Source organism: Ornithodoros turicata, chromosome 4 (assembly GCF_037126465.1).
Source record: "Ornithodoros turicata isolate Travis chromosome 4, ASM3712646v1, whole genome shotgun sequence".
Taxonomy (NCBI): Eukaryota; Metazoa; Arthropoda; class Arachnida; order Ixodida; family Argasidae; genus Ornithodoros; species Ornithodoros turicata.
The window spans coordinates 33,277,788-33,284,992 of record NC_088204.1 but is presented as its reverse complement, the minus strand read 5'-3'; positions in this window follow the sequence as shown (position 1 = coordinate 33,284,992).

Below are 7,205 nucleotides of genomic sequence, written 5' to 3'. Positions count from 1 at the left end.
ACGTGTTTGAACATGTTTGGACACGGGCGGTGAAGTTGCCCCTGGACACACTCGTTCCTCTCTCCCTCTCTATCACGTCATTGAACATGTCTGAACGTGTTTTGGACGTGTTCAGACACAGACGGTGAACCGTCGAAGTCGTCCCTGGACACACTACTTCCTCTCTCCCTCTCTATGACGTCATTGGACGTGTTTGAACATGTTGTGACGTGTGTATACACGAACCCCGCAATACGAAAAACGTCACGCAGTACGAATTAGACTGGTGGTTAGTGTGTGTCGCGCCCACTGTAGAAGGATCCTGGGTTCGAATCCCACTCTGGGACGGTTACACAGGATGTGACAGCGGGTCGTCTCTCTCTCTCTCTCTCTCCGTCTTTGTAGTCCTTGGACGTGTCTGGTCTCGAACCCCCTGTGTCTCCCCTCCTCCTCCTCCTCGCACGATATTGGAGGAACAAAGGGCGGCATCTTGTCACAGAAGCAAAGTGGCGGATTTACGTAATCGATGGATATGACGTCAAAGGGGATAGTGCGAGCGTGAGAACCCTGTACTATAAGATGGTCATACCCTGTACCCCCCCTTGTCCACTATTCTCGAATCAAGAGCGCCGAGACAATGCTGCATACGTTCCAGACAATTCTGGACCTTCTGGTCCACATTCGTCCGCCATTTGGTAAGTGTTTCTCTATCTCTTCTTCTTTAGAAATAGTTATTTTCTAATACCTAACGTTCCTCTGTAGGTTTCACTGTGACACACATTGTACAGCTATTCTTCCAGCTGATCCCCGGTGCGGGGGGAGATGTGCCCCGCTTGGATATGGAGACGTTTTTGCAAACGTTCGCCATCGTAGGCGAAGAGGACATTGGGACGGCTATCACAGAAGTGCTCATGGCGTGCTACACCAGGGAGTGGCGAGAAATCGCTGTGCAGCGGGGACTAGAGGGAGAGCTCTTTTTCAGAGTGCCCTGAAGCTTAGAGGAGCATACTTTACCGCTAGAAGGTACTGCTCCTTTAAGCTTCGGGGAAGCGGAGCACCTCCTCTACTCCCTGGTGCACCAGTGGAACAGAGCGAGTGCAGCGGGTTGGAGAGAACTCGCTGAACGCTGGATGGCGAGTCAAATACCGTGAGTGTTTTTCGATTGTGGTTTTTGTTCATAGAATCCTTATTCGGGTCCTTTATTACTAGATTGGATCCCTGGGTTCTTATGGAAGACCATGAAGAACCCATGTAAACACGACAGACAGACAGACAGCCAATAAATGCGTATCGTCTTTCGCATCACGCGACTCTCTCTCTCTCTCTCTCTGCCCCAATACAATAGAAGAATAGGAAACCACAGATCCTGCGTATAAAAGCGAGCGTGGGATAGACCGCAGTTAAAGATGATGATGTCGACGATGTCACCACAACGTTCGGTCTGCTTGCGCAGGAGGTAAGTGCATTTGTATGTGTTTAGATCGTTGTTTGATTAATGCCTCTTTTTCTCTATTTGCTAGGTACACTCGGGAGAATTATTTCAAATTGGGGGGAGGGACTTCATGCCTAACATGAGGTCCGATTAGGCTCCGCTAAGTTCAAAATTTGGGGGAGCATCGCCCACATTATTGAAAATTGGGGAGGAATTCTGATTAGGCTTAATGGGGAATTGGGGGGCGTCCCGCGCACCAGTCAAAATTGGGAAGGGGTAAGAGAATTTATGGCAAATATGAATTCTGATTAGGCGTAATGGGGAAGATTTGGGGGGTACATTTTAATCTGGCCTTATTCAAAATTGAACTCCTTCTTTCATTTTTCATTAGATTATTCCAAAACGGGGGAGAATTCGTGCATAACACGAATTTCATTAGAGACCATGTTGATTATACAAAATTAAGGAGTTCTTAAAGGGAGAATTATTTCAAATTGGGTTTAAATTAAAACCTTCTTTCATTTTTCGTTTGGTTGACATCGTCGATATCCTATGCGATATTGCAATGACGTTGAATAAGACATGGCACGGTGTCCAAAGTACAGACGCCACCAGCGCAATGAGTGGGGAGGAGGCGCCCTGGTTCTACGACGGTTGATCGAAAGCCCACGAGGGGCATTCATCCTCGAGGCGAGGCGTTTCGTGGAGCAAAATGTAAGTTGACCGGTTCTGCTGTGAGAGTGTATTCTATATATGACATTGTTTTTCAGGAACCAATAGCCGCTGTCGTCGCATATCATGCAGCACAGGAAAAGCCGTCCAGCAATCTCCCCGATAGCCCAAACTACCTTCCTGTATAGCAGTAGGTCCCTCCTTGTACAGCATTCGGCAAGGAAGAGCGTGAGCGCCCTTGTGAATCGAGTGACCGTGGAACAAAGAGCAGGCACCTATCGACCAACTATTTTGTATGTATTCAATAAAGATGTTTCAGTGAAAGAAAACACAGAGTCTCGTCAAAGTTATTCGGACTGTTTAATGTGTTGCATGTCAATAACCAATCGGTATTTCAATAAATAAATGACCAAATTGGCGATGTAGACTGCTTGCAAATGTCGCTGCTTCCGTACAGCGTGCTTAATATGAGAGATGGCACGAGCGAGAAGGTCCACGATGTCTGCAGCGATGTAGTTGAATTCTGCGTTGGACAAGCTCACAAATTCGCTCATTAGTCCCAGGGGTCCGTCCGGAACCGTTATGCAGACGTTCTTGTAACGGGCGTAAATTCGACGCACCATCTCCTGCAGCGGCCCCGGCGAGATCTCTCCTATATTGCCAAAGCCTACCATGTCTATCACGTAGCGAAAAGCAGTGATGACGAGCTCGTTGCGGGGACTTTCGCTGTTGAAACATTCCTTCTCCACTTCTTCCCAAGAAGCGTGGGTGCGGGAACAATTTTGTAAAGAGTGGTAGCTGAACATCTTCACGTAGTGATGACGCGAGCGCGGTGCGCGGTGCCTTTATACAGATAAACGCGCGCGCAAAGAAACGAGAGTAAAACCGAAACTCAGAAGCCACCCGTCGCCGCTAAGAGCGCGCGCGCGCGCAGCGAAGAGCCGAAACCGAAAACACCCGCGGGCGGCGCAGAGGGAGCTAGGAGCGCGCGCGCGCGCATGCGCGGTCGGGTGGAGCAGAGGGCGCTAGGAGCGCGCCCGCATGCGTAGCTGCCGCGGCGCGTCGCCTCAGTCAGTCCAGCTCTGGTTCTCGTAGGGAGAAGACGTGCGGCCGGTCACTCCGTCGTCACTTGATCCCTGGCTGTCGACGAGAGCGGATGCTCCATCCCAGCGGGGAAAAAGGTGAGTGATTTACCGATGTTTGCGCGTTGTTTTACCGTGCTCGTATTAAGCCTTTTCTCGCATGTTTAGAGTTGTTTAGCGGTGTCCAAGCCTGTTGACGCACGTTTACCATCGTGTGGTTCCCGCCTTGTGTTAGCCGCGTAGTGTTGTGACGCTGTGGTTAGGCCTTGTCGATTGCCTTAAGCCTTTTCCCCCGATGTGTAGTGTTTTCTCCGTGCTGTTTAGCAGTAGCGGTTGGGCCTTTTCCTTGCACTCTGGCATGGTTAGACTTGTCGAGCAGTGTTGCCATTTTTACGTGTCGCTAGCACTTTCTTGTTCTCTGTGTTTCTCGTATAGAGCTACGATGCTGGCATCATCTGGTGTGATGCCTTGGAACTAGCGTGCCACCTGCCTCTGCAACCGTCGTGCTCCAGTCGCCGGCACCGGCGTGATTTCTTCAAGATGGCGTCGTTGATTTTCAAATAAATCATTTCCCACTGTCTGCTTCCTTTCTATCTAGTTTTTTATTTCCTACAACCCGAGTTTTACATAGAAAATCCACGACAAGTATTGCACTGAGTCAGATTTTGCCAAATTTAAAATTTTTTTAAATTTAATTTTTTTTTAAATTATAAAGTACTTTTAAAATAATTTAAAGTAAAATGTGCAATACTTGCCGTGGATTTTCTGTGTAAATCTTGGGTTGTTACATTACTACTAGCGAACTGTGCAGTCCTGTTTACATCCGCGTCCTGTGTGTGTGTGTGTTAGCGCTGTTTCGTTATGTTACCTAGGGTGCCTCTGCCCTTGAGTTGTGTGGAAGTTGCCAGTGTCGTGACCTCCTGTCGTTCTATCAGTGCGGTGCTATGGTTAATTTGACCTCCTTTATCTTCCTATCTCTGCATATAACATTCTTGTACAAATCATCAAGCACTGAATTGATTTATTCTGTTCAGCTAACAAAGACTGGCTGTGCTGTGACTGTCACTTGCTGGAACTTAATATAATGGGAACGTACACACTTGTCCTACAGTCATATATTGAGCGCACTTAACATCACAGATGCCATATGTGCAAGAATAAAAGGGCACACTTTAGTGTCGTTACAATAGATCCGAGCCATTCAGAGTTTGTTGTTTATTGAGACCACCATAGACAAAATACAAATAATCTTCCCTTGCTGTTAAAATGGATCAAATATCTCGTACAAAAGGTCTTATTTGTCTCAATAATTGTGTTTCAAGGGTGGAGCAAACATAGAATGGACAAAGGCAAACACATACAACAACAGCTGCAACAGCAGCTACAAGCAAATCCGTGCTGCTATTTGCATTGTGCTTGCTTGTTCAGAGCAGGGCCGGCGATAAAGTAAGGCAAGTAAGGCGACCGCCTTAGGACCCGCGCATAAAGCCCTCAGCCAGATATTACTTTTTTTTAAATATCAAGTATGCACTTAATCGCACGCGGGATGTTCAACTAAAACAGAAATGAGAGAAGAATGTGCTATGTGCCATTCTGTCATGTGGTGAGAAAAAGTCCCACTTTTAAGAAAAATCCGCCGACCTTGCAAGTTATACCGAGGATTTCTAACCCTTCTCTCCTGCTGCCATTTCCCGTACTGCTAAAATCTCCCACTGCGAAAATCTTACCATTTCTTATCTTTTCATTCCTGATGGTGTGAAACAGGCCCCGCGATGCGCCTTTGCCTCAGGCCCCGCGCACCACTACCACCGGCCCTGGTTCAGAGTCATATACAGTCGTATCCCCCGTTTATCCGGACTTCACTTATCCGGATCCTACGGTATCCGGACAAAAGGCACGGGAACGGATTTTCCTCCATGTATTTTGTTCTCGTTGATCCGGACTTCAGCTTCCGGACTCGGACAAGAATTCCAGGGAACGAAAGTCGAACACTCTTATAATCCAGCTTCAGTTATCCGGACTACCGTGAGTAAGAGGAGACGCTGACCCCGCTTCGTCACCCTTTTCGATGCATGGTGGGGTTATTCCCGTCGCACGTCAGGGACCTACATTCCTCCGTAGGGGAGACAACCGTGCACGATGACCCCCTTTTCTATTTGTGTGCGTTGGGTCACGTTGACCAGTCGAGTCATTTGGAAATATCTCGAGCAACTGTCCGGTTCTAGAGGGGAAAACTCCAACCCGAGGGCTTACGGGCTTACGGTCCGTTGGCCGATGAAGACATTCCCCTAGCTGAGCTGCGATCCCTGATGCAGAGGCTCACTGCGACTGCCGTAGATGATGCTGCGGTTTCAGACTACGTTGACGTTGATAAGGATCTTGACGCGTGTGCAGCTATGACTGATGACGGTGTGCTTGCTGCTGTTGCCTCCGATGATGTGCAGCAAGACGGTGCCGATGACGCCAGTGAAAAACAAGGCTCCCACATTGACACTTTGCGTCCGCACTGACATTCTTCGAGCAGCGCAACAGCGTGTCTCAAATCTATGCAATTAGCAAAAGTTCGCAGGAATCGAGTGCCTACACTACTATGTAACAGCTGTCATTGACGAGATTTCTGTGTTTTAATTAAACCTTGCTCTGTAGGACGTTTCTATTTGGTCGTTTCATTTATCCGGATGCCCCGGTATCCGGACGATTTCACTGGGAACGGCACCGTCCGGATAAACGGGGGTCGACTGTATTATTGAGGAAACCCTTTTACATGCCTGGTCAGGGACTTATGTTTTTTTCTGCGCTCATTCTTTATAAGCTCCTCTTTTGACTTCATACTGGCATTGTAAACAACCTCACTTCCATTATCATTGCACCATTACATGCCAAGCAATCACAACCACCAATGCCTAAAAACTCCCCACAGCTGATGCCATGCTATAATATGCCAGCTGAGGCTTTTAATTTAGGCTTTTTGTTCAAAAAGAATTTCTACGGTGATGCAGTTGCAGTTACCACTTCACTTTGACACAGATAGCTGAACTTGACAGAAAAATCACATGAGAGGCCCGTGTGACCTCTGCTTCTCCTTTGGCAAGGCTGCTCTGAGAACTGCCACTGTCCAATTGTGCAAATTAAGGCATTGCACAATTACATCAGCAGCTCTACAGGGTGTCCCAGAAAATGTGTCATTGAATTGTAATAAAAAAAAACTACACTACCTAGAGTCATGCGGTCAATGGCATTGGTTCTTACGGGGTTTTTGCCACCTCCTCATGTGAATGTCGTGTAACGTAAATTTAATTATGTAAATTTTTGCGAGCTTAAGTCGGAAATTTGCCTAGTAAAGGTCACTTTTTTACCCCACCAATGTGAAGAGCGTGCCTAATTTAGTCAAATTACTGATAATTGACAGGGATATTCAGGAGCAATCCCATCGGAAAAAATAGCCGAACATCATCCTCTACGGAGGTCGCACAGAATAGCGCACGATGAATTTTTCAGCGCAATCTTTGCCAGTCCGACGAAAGGAGGCTGAAAACCCAGCCCTCCCCGACATCGCAGAACGAGATAAAACAGGCACGGCTTATCACGTCCGGCTTTCGCTGGAATAATGCTTTCCCTTTCCCAATTTTAGGAACTGTTACTTTTTCTACTATCAGTCTGTGGGCTGGCTTCGGAACCTCCTTTCGTCGCACTGAGAGCGATTGCGCTCAAAAAGTCGTCGCGCGCTATGGTCCGGTGCTTCGAAAAGCATGATATTCGACTATTTTTTTTGATGGGATAGCTCGTGAATATCACTGTGAATTATCATAGATTTGAGTGAATTCGGCACGATCTTCATATTGGTGGGGTAAAAAAGTGACCTTTACTTGGCAAATTTCCGAGTTCAGTTCGCAAATATTTACATAATTAAACTTGGAGTACATGACATTCACATTAGGAGGTGGCAAAAACCTAATAAGAACAAATGCCGTTGACTGCATGGTTCTAGTGGCGTAGTTTTTTTATTATAATTCAATGACACGTTTTCTGGGACACCCTGT